The sequence below is a fragment of the Anomalospiza imberbis genome, chromosome 20 (assembly GCF_031753505.1).
Source record: "Anomalospiza imberbis isolate Cuckoo-Finch-1a 21T00152 chromosome 20, ASM3175350v1, whole genome shotgun sequence".
NCBI classification, from domain to species: domain Eukaryota; kingdom Metazoa; phylum Chordata; class Aves; order Passeriformes; family Viduidae; genus Anomalospiza; species Anomalospiza imberbis.
This window is the reverse complement of record NC_089700.1, coordinates 2,078,020-2,100,858: the sequence shown is the minus strand read 5'-3', so window position 1 is coordinate 2,100,858 and position 22,839 is coordinate 2,078,020. Positions and strand designations below refer to the sequence as shown.

Sequence of the window (22,839 nt, the reverse complement as noted above, 5' to 3'; positions counted from 1 at the left end):
CATGTCATCTTTCCAATTAGTAAATCCTTCTCTTTTTTTTGTCAATATTCAGCTTGCAAGTAAAAGAGAAAGCTCCCTTGGATTAGATTTACATCATGTCTTTCTCTTTGATGAAAGCACTGATTAGCACGAGTCGTTTGGTGTCGTTCCCTCCGTGCTGCTCCCCACACGAGCTGTCAGCTTTCATCAGGAGCAGGAAATGCACGTTTGTAAAGCAGAACTGTTATTAGCAGAATTCAAACTATGGGAAGTTTGGGTTTTTTCTTTTCACCCGCAGATGTGTTAGAGGAGTAGGGAAGTGTGTGGGCAAGTGTGCTTTTTGGTTTTGATCGTATTTCTCCCCTGCATTTTCAGTTATGGCATTGTTGAATGATTTACCACAAGTTCTCCCACCCCTGTGAAAAACAAGTACAGTGTGATAATGGGTTTTTGTTGTTGTTGACTGGTACATCAGGTCCTCTGTTAGCAAACCAGTTAAATGGTGAGTCACTCCAGGGAGTAGGAGTGATTGCAGCATGCAAAAAACAACAGTGTAGGAAATTTTGGATTCATATAAGCAGAGGAACTATCAATAGAAATGCTGACCATTAGTGTTTCCTGAAGTAGAACAACCTGGCTTTGAGGAGGAGAAAATAGATTAATGGTGGTATTAGCAATGAAATCTTATTATTTTCTTACAGACGTTTCTGTTTGGCCTTTAGAGAGGAGGCAGGGTCACTGTCACCGATGCTCCTGGATGAGGGGACAAACAGCTGCTCCACTGGGAGCAGAGCTGGGAACTGTGTCCCTGCTCAGGGTTCATCACCTGGGCGTGGGTCTGTGTCCCCTGGGAAAGGCAGGAGACTTCCCAGAGTGAGATCCAGGGTGCAGGTAACGCAGGGCTCTGGGAGGTGAGCAGGAACCTGCTCCAGGACCTCCTGGAGCACTCGTGTGCCTTTCCTTGGGAGGAGGAGTAGCATGCAGCCCTCCTGCCAAGCCTCAGGAAGCATCTTCTGCTGGTTTTCACATCAGCCAGCAAGTGTCCATTAAAAAAAAAAAAAAAAAAGAAAAAAAGTAGCTTTGAATGTATTTATTTGGAGTATTTATGAAAGTTCAAGGCTTTGATTTAATTGGTTTTACTGGTTGTGTTAGCTAATAGAAAAAAGTGAGGTTATGTAATGAACATGGTCTTTTTAATGGTAATATAAATGTTTGCTAATTACCATATGGAGATGAAGGTCATATTAATTACAAAACGGTTCTTGCAACGCTACCAGGCAACCATCCTTTTAATTTTTTTTTTTTATGGGAATAATTAGAGATAATATGCATTCAGGACTGACAGCTTTTCTTCATAATGTTTTCCAAAAAAACATGTATGGCTCTATTTGAAACTAATTGACTGCTGTGTGCCCTGCACATCTGTGCTGGGTGGTGGCATCGACATCTCAGCTGCACTTTGGCCAAAAAGGGCAATCAAAGCAAACAGGCAGTACAACAGCAGTGTTGGAGCACGTTTGGCCTTCTTAAGCCTGAATTTAAAATACAGATGAGATCTTGTGCCAAGAGGCTGCTTGAGAGCGTCGGGTCTGCTCTCATTAAAGACTGTGGGTTAACTCTTGTGCCAGCAGTGTAAATACCAACTGCCTGGAGTGGGATGGGCAGGAGCTGCTGCTGCTCAGCCTTGTCCTGTATGGGGCTCTCTCTTCTGCTGCGTCACTGGAAGATCTGGAGTGGGATGCAGAGCTTTCCTCCAGGGCTGGAGGAAACATTGCCAACAATGGCAATGGCTATTGCCCTGTTTCTGGGCAGTCTCTGTGCTGGAGGCACAAATTCAGTTAAAACGTGCAAGATGAGCTGTGCCCGAGCCTTCCCCCTCCTGGACGTGCTCCTGCGGCACTTGGTGCATGGACCTGTGTGTGGGAATGGCCACAGGCAGTCTGGGCAGCTGGGGTGCTGGGTTACAGGGCCGTTCAGGCACTGCTGATGGCCACGAGTAAGCTGGTTCCTCCAGTCTGCAGTGGCACAGGATGGCTGATGCCAGTTTGGGCTCATGGTTTAGCTGGTGGTGCTTTGAGGTGCTCTGGGCCTCCTTGGTACCGTGCTGGTGAGGTGGTGCCCAGCATCTCTTCTGCTTCTGAGGCACACGAGCACTTGTGGGGGTGCAATGTCACACTCATCCTGGGAGAGTGGAGAGGGGTTTCTGCTTGTCATGAGCCACAGGTGGTAATTGCAGTCTTGCCCTTGACTGCCATGACTTTCCAAATATCATGGAGAGTGACTTGGAAACTCCATCAGCCAATTCTCTTCTTCAGGACTCTGGGATGCATTTCATCAGGTGCTACAGACTTATGCACATTCAGGTTCCTCCGGTGGTCATGAACCTGATCTTTGCTTACAGTGTAGGGACTTTGCTCTCTCAGTTCTTATCCTGTCTCCATCCACTCCAGAAGCATGGGAGCTGTGAGCCTCTGAGCTGGTACTACTGGTACCAGTGGTACCACTCACCATGGTGGGGCTGGTCTCAGTGTGCAGGCAGTCTCTGGCCCACTGCTGACCTTGGGCAAGTGACAAACTGGAGCAGTGATGGAAGAACTGAAGATTGGTGATGAGCTTTGGTGTTTGGCATCCCCTGGCATGCATGTGCACATTATTTTTGCCTGCGTGGGTGTGCATTGGTGCCACGTTGTAGGTGAACTGAACCAATCCTCTGAAAATTACAGCTCTTGTGCCCAGGCATTCCTTGATTGCTACAAAATGATCTCTAGTGATCTGGGTTTGTATTAATCAGTGTGGGAATAAAAAGATGGCACATCTGGAACTGACAGGCTCTGTTCAGGACACCCCTCCCCAGGGGCTGTGCACACAGTTGTGGCTTTCCCCTGTGCGTGGCTGTGTCGCTTCAACGAGCCATGTCATGGCTGAGCAGCTTCTTTACCCTCCTCCTGCCCACACTTTGGAAGATCACGCTGAAGATAAAAGTCAAGAGGAAAATAAGCCCTTGTGTGTGTTTCAGCCTATGCCAGGATTTAGTTTTTAGTCCCAAACTCTTTGCTGTTCAGTTTTAGATGTTTAATGTGTCACTCAAGTTGAACGTTGTGATGACAGCAATCAGATTCACTCGAGTTCTTTTGTGCTGGCACAGTGCTCTCCTTCGGATACGTGTCAGCAGAAGGGATTTAAAAATCTGGATATGCCATGCTGAACTGAGCTCGGGAGGATTGTGTGCACAGAGAGATGGTCAGTATCTTAAAACAATTACCATTCAAACAGGGTGGAAAGGAGGAAGGAATACCAATGTCCTGATGATGTACCTGAAGCCATGAGGGGGTTTAGACTCGGATGCTTGAAGGTATTTAGAAGTCTAAGCCTAGCTTAGGTGGCCAGGTCATCACATGCAGAGATCTTTAGAGACTCTGGAAGCATGGTGAAGGTCACAGGATAAGGACTAGCAGCAAGCCAGTGCTACAAGCTGAACCCAAAGTACTTCAGTCATAAGTGCCTTAATTGTTGTGGTTTTTTTCACCTTTAGCTTTAGTAACATGGAGGTGCTGCCTTTATTTTCAGCGCTCATTGTTTTTCTCAAGGTATATGTAGTGAATTTAAGCTTCTTGGGCGTGAGATGGATTTTCTTTGTTATCCATCAGAGGTCTCCCAGATGATAAGGGTCCAGCCCTCTGAAAATCACCATTATTACAAACACTACCCTCAGTAGTTTCTTGATTGTTCAGAGGAATGTGTGGGGCTTAAATGTGGCAGTGGGGTTTTTTTCAAGTAAAGAAAAAAAGGAATTGATGGAAGTCTGTGAACATTTTAATGTTATATACTTGTTTTTAACTTATATCTAAGATCTGTCTTTCAGGTCTTATTTTAAAGGAATCATTTTCTTGATTAAAGAATTACTCTCTTAGTGATTTTTGTTAATATAATGTGTTATTGCAGATGAACCTGAAGGTGACCTTCAAAAGGAGGAAACCCTGAGAGGTCTGTGCTGATGCTGTAGCCAGAGCAGCCGGGTCATCACACAGCTCTACAGCTAACACGTTGTTCTTTGGGCACATTGCAGAGACTTTGGGAAAAAAGACTTACATGGACATCACACCAGTTCTGAGCTGGAGTGGGACTGAGAGTGTCAGGCTGGTGCTCAAAGCTGGAGGAGGTCACACACTGTTTCTGATTTGTTTGGGACTTGCCTAAATAGCAAAACTCTTGCCATATGAGCAAGGGAATAACATTTAGGTACCAGATTCTCCTCTGTTTCATCTCCATTTGGACGGTCACCCACTTGAGTTTTTACATCTTAGCTCCACGTGCTTTCTGATCCGCTGCACTGTTCAAGGACACGTTCCACATGAAGTGGCTGTGTGAGGAGATGGTTGGCAGCCACCCTTGTCCCCAGGCTGTTGAGCTCTTGGGTCATCAAACCCTCTGGAGACTGGTTTTAAGTGCAGTGCTTGGTCTCTGTCACCTGCAAAGTGAAAGAGGATTGTGTGGTCTCTGTGGCATCCCAGGACCAAGAGCCCAAGGATGTTTGTTCACCCTGCTGAGGGCTGGAATTTGGGCTTGGGGAACCGTGTGTCCCCCAGAGATGATGTGGCTGCAGGGAGGGTCAGGGTGGTTGTCCTAAAACGATGACAGTGACAATCAGAGCAGCTGCTGTCTGCTGGCCCAGGACTGGTGCAGAGATAAGGTCCTTTGTGCCAAGTTCCCAGGTGTCTCTCAGGAGCTCCCTGGAAAGCAGATGAGGGTGTGTGCTGACAAATTCAACTGTGAAGGGTGAGACGATTTATCCTAGTTTCAGGATGTTTGTTTTTCACCTTCTTGCTGGGTTGAGAAGATGCCTTTAATATCATTTCAGTGATATGAAATGAATGCTGTACCGGCCTGGGGACTAAAAAGCACTCCAGCTTAAAAAATTTAATTCCTCTGTACTTTAATCAGGTAGAAAATGAGAGGATTGTTAAACTTGTGTTTTCTTTGTGGCAAAGACAACTTAATGGCAGTCTGGAGTGTGCAATTGAGGTAACAAAGTTTTAGAAAGCCAACAGAAGTAGGTAGCTGGTAGCAGAACGACGTGTGTGTGACAGCTGAGTACAGAGGATGTGGTGACAGAGGAAGTCTGGAGATACTGGCAGAGGGAGTCTGGCAGCAAGACCTAGGCTGGTGAGAACAAAGCAGTGCCTGTGGTGGGAATGATTGCTCGTCCCTTTTGATCACAGGGAGGAGGGTGCTCAGTGAGCTCAGGCACAGGGAGGGGAGCGAGGGCTGGGGGGCTGCAGCTGGGTAAGGGGGCACCACTGCACAGCCCCTTCAGCCCAGGGCTGGGCTCGGCAGCAGCAGCTCTGGGCAAGGAGGGAAGGGCTTTTCTCCTGGAACTCAGGGTGAAACCCTTTAGATTTCACACTTCTTGAAGGCGTTGCTCAGTCCCCCTGGCATGGCTGTTGGGTGGGCTTAGCTGTGCCTGTGAGACCCCAAGGGAAGGGCTGAAATACAACGTGTGTAATCTGCTCAGCCTCTGCCCTGGCTTTGGTTTCCTTCCAGCCCTGTGGGTGGCCAGGAGGAGATGGAAGCTCTCCAGTGACACACTGCAGTAGGTTTTGACCCTGGGAAGGACAGAACAGGAATTGTAATGGGCCACGTTTGCTGTCTGGTGGGCTTTGAGGGGGAGGCTTTCACGTGAGGTTGGTTTAAGAGACTCCAGCAATGGCAGTGCCATGGGCCCTGTCTGTTCATCTCCTCATGCAGTTGCTCTATCATGTCTCACCAGCAGCCCACAGTCATTCACCATGAGCACGGGCTCTGACCAGGACTCAGCCTCCTCAACAAAGCTGGAATGCCAAACCAGGTCTTCAGTGTGGAAAAGGCAGCAGTGCCCAGTGCTAAGATAGCCCTGCCAGCTCATTTGACAGGCAGAAGCTGGAAATAAGAAGAAAATTTACCAGTGGTTTCATGTTGAGCTTTTCCAGCCTGCAGCATGCTGTAAAGCTTTATTAACAGTGTGGGGTTTTTTTTGTTATTGTTGTTTGTTTTTTTAATTATTATTTCATTATTTTTTTAGACTGCTTGTGTGGGCCAGCCCTGGCCACACAATGGTGGGTTGGGTGGCACACTGGTCTGTGTGTGCAGCAGCCCTGCTCTCTGTATGGGCAGTCTGTATTCTTGCTCTGTAACAACCACACCAAAGCCTTTTAATCAGCTTCCTTTCACTCAAGTGTACAAATTCTGCTCTCATCACACGTACTAGCTCTCAAATTTACAGGCAGGAACTTCTTGGATAGAGTAATATTCCTTGGCCACCCTAGCATGCAAATTTTAAATTTAATATCTTGCGGCAGGTCTGTTCACTTTTATGCAAATTCTAATGTAAGATTATGTTTTATAGTTGTAAATTAGAAATTAAAGTAAGTTATGCAGGGGAAGGGTATGTGGAAAATGGTAGTCTTGGATTTATTTTTTTTAAACGAGGTAATCCTAGTCATTTGAGTAATACAGAGATGTAAACCTCTTAAAAGGAGAAGACTTGAACAGCAAACATGGTTTAAATGGGTCCTTAGCTCCCACAGCTGTTAATGAAGAAGTGGTTGCTACAAGACTGTCTCCCTCAGTCTCCCGACTTCTCTGAATGCATTTTGAGGCAAACAATAGGTTAATTGTTCTGGTGTAGGCAAAAGAAATAAAATCCAGACATGGCTCACTTTTGTTCTTCTGTAACCCCTGCAGCTGAGGGTGTATGGGGGATCTGCCTGCAGGAGGGAGATGGGCTGGGCTGTAACTCCTGCCTGGAATCAGTGGTTCCTGGGGGACAGCAGCTCCTTCACAGCTTTCTGCCCTTAATTTCTATTAAGCAGATCTGAAACCTCCGTGACACACGGTGGTAGCTGGATCTGGCTGTTCTGATTGTCCCAGGCCTTTACATGGCAGCTTGACCTGGCCCATTCCAGCTGTGCGTGGCCACCACTGGCAACCTTGGCTGGTGAGCAGCTCCTGCCATGCCATGGTGACAAATGCAGGAAAATCAGGAACAGCACAGGGAAGGGAAATGCAAAATCTGAGTGAAAAATTTTTCTTCTGAAGTGTTGCTCACACTTGTTCTAAAAGCAGCCAGAGCATTAGGAGAAATCAGATTCCCTGGGTATTCACACCACACAGGCTGCACTTGTGGATTGGTCTTCAGGAGAGGCCCTTAGTGGCCCAAAATTTGCCAAGAGATAGATGAGAGAAGAAGGGGATAACTCAATAATAGAAAATCCTTTTGTGTATAACCAAAGAGTTTCTGAACACGCTCAGTATTTAGATTTGCTTTTTAGAAATCAGTATCTCTTAAATCACTGAAGGGAGTGATGGGCTCTGGTGCTATAATATCTATACCCAGCATATTTTAAAAAGACTAAAATCAAAAGTATTTCACAATGATGTTAATTGCATATGGATAAGATTTTGTAAAGCAATTTGGGTTCTGTCTCCCTCACTGACTTTCAGTGGTGCCTAAGCTGTCGTGCTTCAAAGCAGCTTTTGAAAATGGAGTTTCCAGGGTTGAGCCCTGTACGTGCTTTTGAAATCACTCCTTAACTCTGAAATACTTGTATTTTTCTAGATTGCCTGTTGACAGGGTGTCTTTTTCCTTCCCATAGTGTCTCCACAGGAAATAATGTGATGGAGCCCTTGGAGCTTGGGCGTGGGACCGTGCCTGGTCCCAGATGGATCAGGCACGGCCTTGGCTCGCCCCCGCGGCCACGGCAGCCCCGCCACACTCAGCAGGGCTCACAGAAACGCCTGCCTAGCCCTCAGTGCAAGGAGCTGAAGAAAAACACTGCTATTATGGGCTGCTCAGTTCATCTGCAATGGCTGACATCTGTTTGCTTTTCTTTGTGGTTTTGGAAAAGAGGAGAGAGAAGATTTGGATCCAAAATAGCTATAAGATGGCTTGACATGGAGTAGCATGAATAGGCTTGTTTTGTCTCCTCCTGTTATGAATCACTTTCCGTATTAATTTCAGACTTCGAGTCGATGTGTATCTGGCCCTGCAGAGCTGCACACCACTTCAGCTCATCCTATTGTTTGAAAAGAAACACCTCGTGTTTATTTGCTTCGTATCAGAAACCAGAGTCCCACTGGAGGCTTGGAGAGATGGCTTGGTGACGAGCCCCAGCTGCCAGGGGGAAGTTCAGCCTGTTCAAAGGCTCTCCCTGAGCTGGGGAATTTCAGGTGTGCTCCCAGCCCTCCAGTCAGAAGTTCAGACGTTTGTTGTGCCGTTTCTTCATCTGCTACCTGCAGCTTTGCTTTCTGTCATGACTCTGCAGCCAGCCCCTGGAGTCACCATGCTCCACGTGCCCAGGGCAGTGTTCAGTGCTATGGATGGGCAGTGGTGGGGCAGCCCCATGGCCCAGCCTGAAATGTGCACACAGAGCCTGCCAAGGTCTTCTGTTGCTTGCAGAACCATCAGTTAGAGATTTTTTCCTTTTTTTTTTTGCATTTAGTATCAGTCCACTTGCAGTAAAGGTCCTTCCCTACTCTTTTGCCAGATGTCATGGATTACTGCCTCTGAATGGCTTTCCCAGGAAAAGCATAAATAAATACAAGTCTTCAAGCTCCTGGCAGGAAGTCAAGACCCCCTCCTTTGTTTTGTTGAGCTTTTTTTTTTCCCTCTATTTCTCAGACAGATTAATATCTTGTCATTAATGGCCTATTTTGGTCAAACATCAAACCCACCCATCCTTCTGTGTGTATGCCTGGAGGAGAACGTGGCCATTTTTGGGATGAAGAGGACAGCCATGGGGTGGGAAGCTGAGCACCTGCCCACAGGGAGCAGCAGTTCTGGGTTTGTCTTCAGACATTTATTCTGCCTTTTGTGTTGGTCTGGGGATCAGATGAAAGCTGTGTTATATTGTTGCTCGACAGCTGATCTGTGCCATGTTCCTGTTGTGTGTACAAGGGGCTGAAGCTGGAGTGGAGCAGTGGAGGGAAGGAGAACTTGTGGATCTTTTTAGTGTGAATGATAATGCAGTGCTACTCCTTATTCTGTATTCCTGCGTGGGTTTGACTGTGCTGAGCTTGTGCTGTGCAGTGGTGGGGTTCTTTCTCCCCGCTGGCTGAGGGATAACTGGAGGTAATCTGTGGGATCAGCTCTTTGCCTTACAGTGTTTCTAGCCCTGTAACGTAAAACTCGGGAGCTGGACCCCACATTAATGTGTGATGCCACTTTAATAATTATCCAAATGGGAAGGAAGGAAGGAAGGAGAGAGCTTCAGATCTGTCACTAGGTCCCATTTTCAAGTCCTTCTCTGATACTTAGAAATTCTTTTTATTGGAAGCTGAGAGTCCCAAACCATGTGATTTCTGGAAAGGTAGTTTAAAAAAGAGCAGCTGGAGTAAAGAAAAAGCTCGTTGTGGAAACCGTTGCAATGAAGTCACTGGCATTACCAGCAGGGCACTAAATGAGTGTGCCGATTAAAGCTGGGAGGAGCCGTTTGCATTTCCTTACATTTCCCTAGGAATGTAGCATCTCATCCAAGCAAACAGCCAGCTGCAGTTTGCTGTCCTTGTAGCACCTTCATGCAGGGAATATCAGGCTGCCTTTCCAGGGCAAACTGCAAACTTGGGAGCTTTGCTGGCAACACCAGTCACCAGACGAGGGACCAAGAAATTTGAGCACTGGGACGTGTGTAGAAATAAGAATGTTATATATCCTGGTTTGCTATACACCAGCACTCATCTGAACACTATCTGTGGCCACTGTTTTGTTCTCAGCTGCCATCCTTGTGGTGCTGCTGTGCTGGCTCTCTCCTCTCCCAATCCTTTTGTGATTTGTGAATGATTAAGATGGAGTCAGACAGAAAGCAGAGTTGGCACAGCCAGGCTGTTACCCTATTAGAAGGTCCAGATGTACTGAATAAGGGTTCCTTGTGGTTTCTGATGAGGAAGAAACAAAACAGTGCTCTAGTTAGGTTTAAAGGATTTGGTAAGCACACATGTGTCATGGTCTAACTGCCTTTGATGGGTACCAGATGGCAAACAGAAAGGGGAGGATGGAGTCGGGGGAGGCCAGAGCACGGAGGTGGGGGAGGCAGAAGGATGGAGAGGTCCTTTGTGAGCCTCTGTGGGGAAATGTCATGTGCAAAAGCTGCTTATTTACATATGTATATAGGTGCTTGGATGGAGTTAAATATGTATATATGTATAAAATCATTTTTCTGCCCACTGGGTCACCGAGACACAAGCCTGTTGCCTGCCATGGCCTCTCTTAGAAATAATGGATCTCACTGTGATGTATCTCACATCTCTGTGTGGGTTTGCAGAGATTTCATTTCCAGAGGAGGGTGAGACTGAGCTGCAGCCCTGGGAGCTGGGAGGTTTGGTGGGGGTGCTGGCCTGGCTGACAGATCTCCCCTGTCTCCACTTGAGTTATATCCAGTGCTGAATCTCAGCGTCAGAGGGAATAAGCTGTCACACAGACACGGAGTGCAGGGATGCTGCAGTGCTGCCAGGGGCTGGCTTTGGCAGAAACAGACATTGGGTCACTTCTTGCCACTTGTAATTGGTTTCTAAGTCACTGAATCCTTGGGCTGATGAGATTTTCTCTTTAAAAAATTACATTTGTATATAATGAGTTGGGAAAGAGAAGACAGCCCAGTGATTTATTTGTGTGCAGTGGTTTAAACACTGTGAGTTTTCTCAAGTCATTCAGTCCTAAAAAAGCCAAACACTGGAAAGAGTTGAAAGGATTATGTATGGCAAAAGTGCTGGAAGAGATCTTCAATGACACGTCACCCTTTTCCAATTTGCAACCTATAGGACACTGCATCTGTAACCAGGAGATGCTGTCACTTAGATAATTTGGAAACTAGTGAGATATTAGGATTAAAAGTCCAGGCTAAATGCCTCATCAGTGTAAACCAGCATGGCAGTTTGGCTTCCAGGGAAATGTATGGATTTATATACCAGCTCCACGTCTGCCGTGGTATGTTTTCCACTCTTGTGCTGTAATTCAGTACAGCTTGTACAATAATGTAGATGAACTGCTGGCAGGGAAATGGAGTAGATAAATCTTTTATGAGTCCAGTGTCCCTGAGCTGTGCTCAGCTCTCTGGGGAGCTGCACAGGAGTCAGGCTGGCTCTGGCAGTGCTGTGGTGTCTGCCATGGGGTGAGAGGTGGGAGCATCACCTGGACATGGTCCCTGAAGTCTCTGTTGCTGGGATAGCCACTCCTCCATCTGTCCCATATATACAGGACAAACACATCCCATGTATAGCTCTTGCAGTGACAAAATGGGTGCCAGCAAAGCCCAGAGCATTTTCCTTTTTCTTGCAGGAGCAGGGAGGGTGTTGCAAGCAAAGCTGGAAAAATGCTTTGCCAAAACCTATTTGATTAAAAATAAAACCAAGTATTTGATATAAATAAAATGTTTAGAAAAATGTGTCAATTCCCATATAATTTCCTTGGAGAAACATTTTGGAAGTAAAAAATATGTAGATCTAGAAAATGTCAGAATTTAGCTGGGGAATTTTGCAGGGTAGTTTTTTGTGTGCCTTTCTCCCGTGTTATTTTTGCATTTCTTAGTCTGTTGAGTGATCATATTATTGAGCTGGCATAATGTGGTGTGATTTGATACATAGCTAATGCATTTATTTACATTTCTAAAATGTGTGTATTTAGATACACTTGATTATTTGTTGAATCAATAAGGGCAGCTGCTATTTAGTGTGGTCTGAGCCCCCTGTTTTCCTGTGTCAAAGTGTTTCATTACCAAAACTAAAATTTGATAATTTTGACATGTCTGAAGTTGAGCTGAAGCATGATTTGAATCACTGAATAGTGAGGGTTAGAAGGGTCTTTGATCCAGCTGGAAGTTGGGCTGCAGGTCCTTTGGTCCAACCCCTCTCCTCAAAGAAAGCCAAGCTCAAGTTTAGATTGGCTTGCTCAGGGTCATACCCCTCTGAGTTTTGAACACATCCAAGGTGCCAATTCCTTGGCCTCTCAATGCTGGATTACTGTCATGGTGAAAATTGTTTTCTGGTATTGCAGTGTCTCCTGCTGCCATGTGCTTGTCCTTGTGCTCTGCCCCTCTGGAGCCTGTCCCCTTCTGATCCACACCCTGCGTTAGGGCGTGAAGGCTCTAGGAAAGTCCCCTTGGACTCTTCTCTTGAACAAACACCTCTCCCTGAGACAACTCCTCCATCCCGTGTTCCAGCCCCAGGGGATGCTGGAATGTCCATCTCACATTGATCTGTCTGAGCTGGATGCTGGTGACAGAGACGATGCATTGGCACAAGCTGCAGCCTGGGTGGCTGCTCGGGCGCCCACCAACGTGTGCCCTCGCTGGGCTCTCAGCTCCATCTCCACAGCCCCTCTACCTTCTGCTGCCAGGGCTGGCTGATTAAAGCCTCTTCAGATATGTTAATTCTCCCTGTCATCACATTTCCAGAGCCTAATGCAGCCATGGCCTCTGTGCCAGTGTGGGGGATGCTCTCCCCGCAATGCAAATCACGATATTTTTATCTAGACAAAAAGTGTTTCAATTAGTAATAAACAACAGCTGTCGTGAAGGAATTAAAAATAATAGTTGCTCAACTCATATGGTGTGGTGCCTCGTGCAGAGAGTATGTGGGCAAAAAGAGAACATTCCTAACAAAATCCTGGGAACTTCTGTTTTTTGACATTTACTTAAACCGAAACTCAGCACTTGCATTGGGGGTGTTCTGTGCTGGAGGAATCCAAGGACATGTGTAACCCACAGCCACTACAGGCACCCTACAGCTGGTGCTCTTACCTCTTCTGAGGCCTCTCAGTGTGAGGATTTGCAGGCTTTACCTGTATTTGGCTGGGTGGGGATCCCCAGGCAGCCCAGAAGTCGCTGGGTGAGCACCGTTCTGGCTCTGCACGTGTTGTCACTTGTGGCCCGTCTCTGTCACAGCATCCCTGCCCTGTGTGCCAGGTGTTCACCGTGAGCGTGCCAGGGGACACGCACCGAGGGGAGAAGAGGCTGTGGTGCAGCTCCTCAGTTCCTGGCATGGATGGCTGACGTGCATCTTCCCATCGCTGTGCCAGCAGATGCAAGGATGTAAGCAGATCTAACATGGGCAGCTGAAACCAGGAAACAAAGGATGCTGGTGTGCATGAGCCTTGGGAATACTTGGCTCATCCTGCCATCAGCAGGCTAAATATTTGTAATTTCTGTCATGAAAAATTCACCAGCTGCAGAAGTCAATAGAGGGGAAGTAGTAAACATGACATGACATTGCTTTTCTAGCATTCCTGAGAACAAGAAATCTCTTCTTTCAAACAAAAGCCAGACATTGCTGCCTGGATGGACTTGAATACTTTCAGGATCTTGTCAGAAAAATGTCTGCCCCAATTCAGTCATTTAGAAGAAGATCCCAGGTCTCTTTAGAGTAATAAGGCTTGAATGTAATCTTGAGCACAGTGATTTAAAGTGCAAGGAATGTTTCTTTACCCTGCCTATTTATAGGGCAATGCATTTTTAATATTGAATGATCCAAAAGTCAGTTCAGGAAGGATATACAATCAAAGGAAGGAAATAGGTCATAATTTCTCACGAGGGACTGCATGAAACCTTCAGTCATCTTAAATTCCCCATCCAGTCCATTTCCCTGAATATTAGATGGTGCCAAAAAGGGGGCTTGTTTGGGGGGTTTTGTCCCAGTGATTTGGCATGGCAGCAGCAGCATATGTTGAACATCTCAGCTGGGGCCTCTGGGGCCACAAAGGTAAAACTCTGTCCCGTGGTGAAAGCAGATGGGCTGGTTTATCTTTCCTTGTGGGAATGAGACACGTGCCATTACTGTAGAGGAGGAGCAATAGCCACCCCCTGTGTTACTGGAAACTTCTCTGGCTCCATTGCTGAGGTCCCAAAGCCCTTATAGCTTCACTGAGAAATGAAATTATCGCTCTTATTTATATCCCGTAATAATTGCTTCTTCTAATTGCCCTAGTTTGTGAGTTTCTTCCCAGCAGGTCAGACTGAAATTTCAATTTAAGTTTGATTTGCATAATCACTTGAGCCTCTTTCCCTTCTTCCCTTCCTTCATTTGACATCAGGATTGCTTGTCCTCCCCTGGGACCAGATACAGTCCTACAGGTCTGTGTCACGGGGGGAGTGGGTTAAACTCAGTCTCCTAGTCCAGTCCGTCTTTCAGTGCCACCTCTGAAGTTATATCTCATTTATGGCACTCCTTGGCAGCTAATGATGGCTGGGCTGAAGATGTGGGTGATCAGGTGTCACATTGTGGGGGAGGTGGGGAGGTTACGGGTGCTGTTGCTCTTCTTTCTGTATTTTCCTTTCCTAGAGCAGTATGTTACAGATACATATTGTAATACTGGCTTTTTGCAAATATTAAAATTAATTTTATGAGTGTAAAGTAACTTTGTTATAAAGATGTAGTTTTTATTTCTGTTATTAATTAAGCTTAGTGAAATAGCTGATATAAGTATACTTGTGTTAAAATGCCTACTTAGATAACATCCAATTAACATATAAAGAAAACACCTACTACAGATATGGCAACTATCAGCACTCACCATCTAAAGACAGAGAGGACCAAAGTCCAAAAATTAGAAATAATAAGAATAGACTAAAACCACAACCAAAAAATACATATACTCTAAAATAGTAAAACCAAAGAGGAGCCATGCTAAACAGTTTTAGAATATGTAAACTAGTTTAGGAAAAAAGTTTACTATAATAATTGTTGATGAATATATAAGGAGCTGATGTAATAGAAATAGTATATAAAGAGTATCTCCAAAATAACAAGTGTGCTCTTAACTAAGTACCAAGGTACACCCGGCCCTAATAATCTTTATTTTATTGTCCTTATCTCCTATTGTCCTTTATTAAACTTTTTAAATTTTCATAAGAGAATGAACGTGTTTTTCACAAGTGTGGTGCGGGCTGTGCTGCAGGTCCTGCCCAGGACACAGTCCCGGGTGCACCATGACCTGCAGGCACTGCAGAGCTCGGCCACCTGCAGGACTTGCTTTTCCTTAATAGTTAAGAACGCTAATTTGATTGAAGAGATTTTTTTTCCCCACTAGAGCCCCCTGAACAAGCCCCAGAGATGCTTTTGCTTGCGCCAGGGTGGGCTGCAGCAGGACGCACAGACAGAGAATGTGTCAGCCAGGCAGGACCGGGACTCTGGGGCTCCTCCGCTGTCACCAGGATTGCCCCCGTGGTGGTGTCACCCGAGTCCCTTCTGCAGGACATCTGCAGGTGCCGTGGGAGGTGTCCCCGTGCCCACTCTGCCTCGTGCAGAGCAGCCCCCCATTTCAGTGTTAAAGCACTGGCTCAGCCCCTGTCAGTGTGGGGGTAAAGCAGCTCCAAAATATCTGTTGGGTGGCATCGGGGTCTGGCACGGACACGGACGTGGACATGGACACGGACGTGGACATGGACACGGACACGGACACGGTCTGTGCTCGGCTCCAGGGCCCGGCTGCAGGGGTTGAGGCTGCACAGCTGCAGGATTCAGCTCTTCTGGCCTCATTCTGGCTTTGGAGGTGGCAAAGCAGGTTCTGAAGCAGGTTCCCAGGGCAGGAGAAGAGGAGCTGTGGCCCAGGGCAGTGGGGAGCGTGGGCAGGGCAGGGCAGGGCAGTGAGAGCAGTCTGTCCGGCCAGGGTGTGCCCTCATGGGGTGTCACCATTTCATGGCACACGGAAGAGGATCCACGGCTCTGGCCTGAGCTACTCTGTGTCCCCTGACACTCCCTCCTCCTGCCACGGACATCTCAGGACACCTGGTGCTCCAAGGACAACTTGGAGCAGTAGCACGGGCTGGCCCGTGGGCTTGGGGTGGCCTGGGGCTTGGTGTGGCCCTGGGGCTCAGGGTGGCCCAGGGGCTCAGGATGGCAGCAGTGCAGGCAGGCTCATGGGCTTGGGGTGGCCCAGAGGCTTACGCTAGCCTGGGGGCTCAGGCTGGCCCAGAGGCTCAGGGTGGCCCACAGGCTCAGGGTGGCCCAAGGGGCTCAGGGTGGCCCACAGGCTCAGAGTGGCCCTGGGGGCTCCGGATGGCCGATAGGCTCAGGGTGGCCCATGAACTCAGGGTGGCCCTGGGGCTCAGGGTGGCTCACAGGCTCAGGGTGGCCCAGGGGCTCAGGGTGGCCCAAGGGGCTCAGGGTGGCCCACAGGCTCAGAGTGGCCCTGGGGGCTCCGGATGGCCGATAGGCTCAGGGTGGCCCATGAACTCAGGGTGGCCCTGGGGCTCAGGGTGGCTCACAGGCTCAGGGTGGCCCAGGGGCTCAGGGTGGCCCGGGGGCCTGCAGACACCCCGGGGTGTGTGACAGCATTTCCCCACTGGTGGCTCAGGCCCTGCCTGTGGAACAGGTTAGGTCTGCAGCAACTCCCTGACCTCACAAAGGAAATTTGGGCCAGGAGGCATGAAGCTGCCTTGAAGACAAAAGCCCTCCCCGCTTACAGATCACAAATTGCCATCTAACAGATTTCTGTGAGTAAAGAGCCTATTTTTCTCACTTCTGTCCCAGTCTTCTAAGGTGTGAAGAGCCTTTAGTCAAGCTGAAGGGAGAGAGAAAGGTTTCTGGTGAAGGGATTTGGTTGATCTGGGGTTTGTTTTCAAACCACATCACAGATTTTCTTTTTGCCTGTGATTCTCAGTTCACAGGTTGTGATCTGTAGAAATTTTTGGAAGGAGCTGGTATTTTCCCTTATTACAGCAAATGGGTGCTGGTCATCAAAGGCATTTGAATTCCTGGGGGTGGTTTGCAAAGAAAGGTGAGGAGGGGTGTTTGTGTTGCCCCAGAGCCTGAACAGCTTCCAGATGGGTGTTGTCCCTGTGGATATTACATCCCACTGAGTGGAGTGGGAGGGAGATCTCTCTGAGTAACCCCTGCCTGTGTGTGCTGTGTCATGTGGACTTGGGGAAAGTGGGAATGGAGAATCATGTTCAGCAGGAATGTTTTGTTACTAATTCAGCATCTGTGCACTCAAGCACCCATTTTTTAATGGATTTGGGTTTATTACTCATGTTTATTTAGTGCTTCCTCTAACCCTAAAGGTCCTATATGTGGTTCTGCATTCTAGTATTAAATCAAAAGGACTCTTAGATTTAAAAATAAACTCTGCAGGGAACAGGCTACATATATATTTTGCTTTTCAATTTCTGGTATGTTTTATTTATGTATGTAAATGAAGAAAGGTACCTGTATGTGGCTTTTCAGTATCTAAAATGCATGCAGCTCTTCTGCCAGGTGAACGAGACAAAGACACTCTCTTACAAGACCAACTTATAAAAATCCAAACACTGTTTGGAAATGAAAACACCCAGGCAAACTTTTTGTTGCTGAGGTGACTCTTGAGCCTGAGTTTTACCTCTAAGCAGAACTTCTTTTACTCTTGAGAGGGGATACCCTGTCCTGCCTGTGCTGTGGCCCTCAGTGGTGCAGTGGTGGGATTATTGATGAGGAAAACTAAGTGGCCTGTTAGGGCAGCACCAGTGAGCTGTAAAACCTGTTACTGACTGAGCAGGAGGGAATCCTCACTGCCACCAGCTGAGGCACATGCTGCCATAACCCTGCATATGAAGACAGCAGAAATCCCCAGCCAGGGCATTGAGGAAGAGGATAAAGCTCAGGCTGATGTAGCCCAGTGTTTGCCAGGATTAGATCTGACAGCCCTTTTCCACCACTGGCAGTAATTAGAGCTCTGATGAGTGTTTGCCAGTGGCACTGGTATGGGCAGCTGGCCATTGCCTATTGCAGCTTGGATATGGTGAGGAGGTGGTAAGAGAACAAATAAAAATAATCACTTAAGCTGCAAGAATTGTCTCTTAGCCAAGCCATGCTGCTCTTGGAGCCTGGCAGTATATTGTCATAAGTGATGACTGGATTTGGGCTCCCTCATTTCCTGCAACATCAGATCTGTTCCAAAGGGAACAATTTTTTTTTGAGGAAGCAAGAGTTGTGATACTCATTGGGAAGCCCAGGATAAGTCTGGCACTGCCCTGTTGGAAGAAGAGGGATAGTTTAGCTCAGGTGGATGTGGAGGAGAGGCAGCACATGAGGTAGATGAATGTGTGGGATCTCTCTTGGTTAGGACACCAAGGAAATGGTGGTGAGTACCAGTTTTGACGATGAAAAACATTAAAATGCTGCTTTGCAACATGTGCAACTCTGTGTCCCATCTCCCTCCCCTCCTTCCAGCATCCACATCTCCAGATCCTTCTCTTGGGCTGAGCAGGAGCCTTGGATGGCTGCTGTGGGCTTTAGGAGCAATATGAGCCCACGCTGGCAGACTTGGCAGCAAACCTGCTCCAAGAGCTGCACTGATGTCCCTTGATGCTCCCAGTGTAATAACAAGGAAATAAATACAGTCGTGTTCATTTCAAATTCCATTTGAAATACAAATAGGTAAACCTTTAAATTAAATGCAGAAGAGCCAGTGGAAAAAGAAAGTTCAGTGAACATTTTTTGTTTTAAATCTTCTGAGAAATCCTACGAAGAGCCCTGAGTAAAACAAGGCCATATGACAAGAGAGGGGCTCTCTCTGCCTTTTGGTTCAGAAGCACTCAGGAATGTTTAATCCTGGCCTTGCTCCTGGCATGGGAACCTGTGTGTCTTGGGCTTCTCAGACCAGGGAAGGAAGGGGCACAGCTGAACTTGCCTGACACCACTGGTCACCTACTGAGTTCCCTCTGGCAACTTGTTTTAATCTTTTTGTCCTTGTGGAGCACAGTAAAATAGTATCTGCTGGGGTATTGTGGGTTCCCATCTGCCCCGTGGCCTCCCAGGGAGAGGAAGTTGCTGTGCTCTTCAGAACAGGCCTTTGACACCTCTTAGCAGCACAGGACCACGCTTAGCTGCACCTGGAATTATTGATATTGTGTTGACCTCTTGGTCTAACAGCTGAGCCCAAATCTGTTCATGCAAAGCACAATAATCCTGTTGGCTCTGTTGGATTGAGAGCAGCCCCTGTGTCCTACCCTCCACCAGCAGGTGCTGATGAGTGCAAATGGCCTTGGCCACAAAAGCTGGCAGGGGAGAGGCTGGGTTTGTGTGCTGGGGTGCTGAGGGACCCCAGGGTGCAGTGCTGGCCCATTGATGGCTCTGGCTGGCCCTCACAGGACACAGGCAGGTGAGGGTGACAGTTTTCAGCTGCAGGAATTCCTATGGAGAGAAGAGAACAGGAGAGGGGTTAGGATTTAGCACAGATTTGCTACAAACTGGGTTTACAGCTGGATCTGGGAAAGATTAAGCAATATTTCATGTGTGCTTTGCTTCACAGAGTGGCACGTAGGTAGCTGTTTTATTCCTGAGTTCCTCTGCTAGGAGGAAAGGCTGAGAGATTTGGGATTGCTCAGCCTGGAGAAGAGAAGCTTCAGGGTGACCTAATTTTTGCTTTCCAATGCCTTAAGGGAGCCTGTGAGAAAGATGGAGAGAGACTTTTTAAAAGAGCCTCAAGTGACAGGACAAGTAGGAATGGCTTCTCGCTGCCAGAGGGCAGGGGTAGGTGGGATATTGGGAAGAAATTCTTCCCTGAGGGGGGGGTGAGGCCCTGGCACAGGGTGCCCAGAGCAGCTGTGGCTGTGCTGTCCCTGGCAGTGCCCAAGGCCAGGTCAGACAGGGCTTGGAGCAGCCTGGGACAGTAGAAGGTGTCCCTGACATGGCAGGGAGTGAAGCAGGGTGGGCTTTATGGTCACTCCCAAGCCATTCTGTGATTCTGTGATTGATTGATTCCCTGTCTGCGATGTGGACACAGATTCCACTTCAGCAGCCAGCAAAATTGGTTCCTATCACTGTTTTATTTAGGGGGGAAAAAGAAATGTTCACTTGTGAGAGGAGAGTAAGGTAAACATGGTTGCTGACAGTGAGGCAGGGAAGGGTTAAGCTGCCCTGGCTGAGCACAGCCCTCCCTCCCTGTGCTTTGCAGCAACCCTTGCAAAATGAGCCCAGGTGTGCTCAGGCAGCCCAGCACACAGAGCTCTGTGAGGAGCCCAAACCACATCCAGCAAGGAGCTGATAACCATGACACCATCCCAGGAGCTGTGTTTCCTCAAAGTCCTCTGCAGCAGTAGCAGGGGAACCAGTGGGGCTGGTTGTTTGTTTGGCATCCAGGCACACTGCTGGGGGTATTGCTGTGCTGTGTAGTGCAGAGCTGAGCCCCAAATGTGGCTCTGAGATACTGCTGGATGGGGTGGAGGAAGAGTCTAAAGGGTGATTTAGCAAAACAGCAAAACCTTGTGAGAGCTGCTGATAACAGTTTGGGATTTGGCTTCAACTGAGCCATGTATAAGAATAAAGCTCTTGGAGTAGAGTCTCAGGGCTGGTGGTTTAAAAAGTGTCTCTTTGTTTTGAACTGTCCAGTTTGAGCACTGGTGGCTAGGCTCAAATCTCACAGAGTCCAGCTCAAAATTTTCCAAGAACTGAGGCTTTTTAAAGGCAATTCAAGTTCCCCTCCTCCCACCATGATTTTGGAAGATCATGGCAGAGGCTGCTCAATTAAATGTAATTTAGTTTTCTCATCTGAGATCTGGTCCTGTTTATTCATGTTGTTGGTGTTGTTCCCATAAATAGCCTCATAGCATTCCCTGAATTCCAAATATCTGAATTTACTCTGAGACCAACTTGTTTGAAAGCAGGACAGCCTAGAAGCTCCTAGTGAGCTTTCTGAACATGATCCTTCAACACTGGCTTTTGCCGGACTCACAGATTTTTGCTGGAGTGGGTTGTGACAGAAAGGCTTGTTTGGGTTGCAACATGTGAGAAAATTGCTTTGTGTGTTCAGTGAACATTTGAAAACCAGATGTCAGGGCAATAGATATGCTGATTATTGGAATTAGGGAAGAAAACATGCAACCCCCAAATCCATCTGACTAATTTCCTGGCTCTTTTGCCCCAGGAAGCATCCTGCATCTCAGACCTAGAGGAGGAAATAAAATTGCTGGTGTATTTCTGATAATTGACCCCAACCTGTCTGCTTTGACCTTTCAGATATATTCAGATAGTGCATTAAAATTACGATTTCATGTGGATATCAGGGGCAAGTATGTAAGTATATACTTATATATTTGCAAGTATTTGGTTCTCTAAATCTATTAGCCATGCAGACTGTAGTAGATGAGTTTTAAGAATCCACTGATGATATTTTAAGCCCAAGTTAACTGCAAGTGCTTTGTATGATCTGTCAGTCAATCCAAAGAGAGTCTCATGATGGATAGACGATGTATTGCCTTGCCTGACACTTTTCAAAGATTCTGACAGTGACACGGATCAAACAGGACTGTCTTCCAGCTGCTTTGTCTGCAGCTTCCTCAACTGCTGGTTTGCTTATGTTAAATTATAATATGTTGTGTGATGGCCCCAATTTGGAGTACTGGGATGAAAATGCCAATGGTGTTTGCATCCAGATGCTGACTCCTGGATGCTGGGTGGCTGGATCTCTATGTTACCAGCTCTGAATCCATTTCTACAGTTTGGGTTTTGATAAAATAGGGATCTAAATGTAGGCCTGCTTTAGCTTTCTGATGGTGACCGTAGTAAGTATCATGTACAAGACATGTAAATGTGGCACTTGGGGACATGGGTTATTGCTGGGCCTGGCAGTGCTGGAGGAACTGTTGGACTTGATGATCTGAGATGTGTTTTCCAACCTAATCAATTCTGTGATTCCATGTTTCTGTGTCACTAGAAAAAAAATAATTTCTTTAAAACAAAGTCAGTTTTGCTGGAGAGTTTTAATTTTGAGATGGAAAAATTATGGTCACCCCATGGCACTGCTCTTAGGATTTACACTGCATGTGGGTTCCTTAGGGAGATCATCATGCTCTAATTAAAGTCCTTGGAGAATGGGAACTGGTTTGGTGCAATTAGAATAGGCAACAGCAGTTAATGAGTGGGTCAGAGGATTTTCCATGCTGGTCATCCTTTATTTCTAAGACGTGAGGACTGCTGTTTGGGGGATACCACAGGTGGGCTGCACTCATGGGCTGCAGGCAGCTGGGCCTGGGAAGGGGAGATTCCTTCCAGCCTTTCATGTCTGATCCTGTGTTTTGAGCAGGGAAAGGTGGGCTTGGTGAGCTCTGTACAAGAACTCAAATTCTTTTCCCCTGTACCCTTGACTTGTGTGCACAGTGGGGTTCTCAGGCTGGCTGAATAGTGGTTGAAGTTCAGATAGTTCTCACCAGTTAATGCCAAAGCCCTGTGGGTTGTTTAACAGTATTTTTTGGTAGCTGAGTGATGCTGGAGAACTGTCAGAATGATTTTTAACAGCTCCTTGGAAGCTGGAGCTGGGCTTTCCAGGCATACACACGGTGTGTGCTGCTGGTATGTAGGTAACGAGAAAAACACCTGATTTTCAGTGACAGTGAATGTCACTCCATGCCCTCTGATTTGTCTGAACATCCAATATTGCAATTAGACAGAGCACAGTACACACAGATGACAAAACAATTAAACAGCAGTGAAACATAAAGGGAAAAAATTAACAAGTAACCAAATTCATTTGACACAGAGATCAAAACATATCGACGGTGTCTCGCAACTCTGATAATTCCATTGAGCTGTGCAGAGCTTAACGTTGATGCTCACACGCAACCTCTGATTAACATTAAGTGGGGCTGTCATTTTGACATAGCTGGATAAACCAATATTGAAAAATCTATTAAATATATCAGACTCAAACAGGGAGCACAAACCTTATTATGTTATTTCAGCTGTAATTAGGTGGGAGATAAAATCATAAATAGGGAAGTTCAATGAATGTTCTTGTGGTGGCACAGAGACATCTGGGTGTTTGTAGTTTTGGGGTGAGGCTGGAGGGGAGCCAAGGACTGCAGGGCTGAGAGGTGACTTTGGGAATATGCACAGAACAGGTTTTTTACTCCAATGGTATTAGCT

At 47.0% G+C, this 22,839-nt stretch overlaps 1 protein-coding gene across 8 annotated transcripts in view; it reads left to right on the top strand.

Annotated features, from left to right (window-relative positions):
* Positions 1-22,839, top strand: part of AUTS2 (activator of transcription and developmental regulator AUTS2) — a 785,653-nt gene that overhangs the window by 85,472 nt on the left and 677,342 nt on the right. The gene's annotated exons all lie outside the window — the stretch shown is intronic.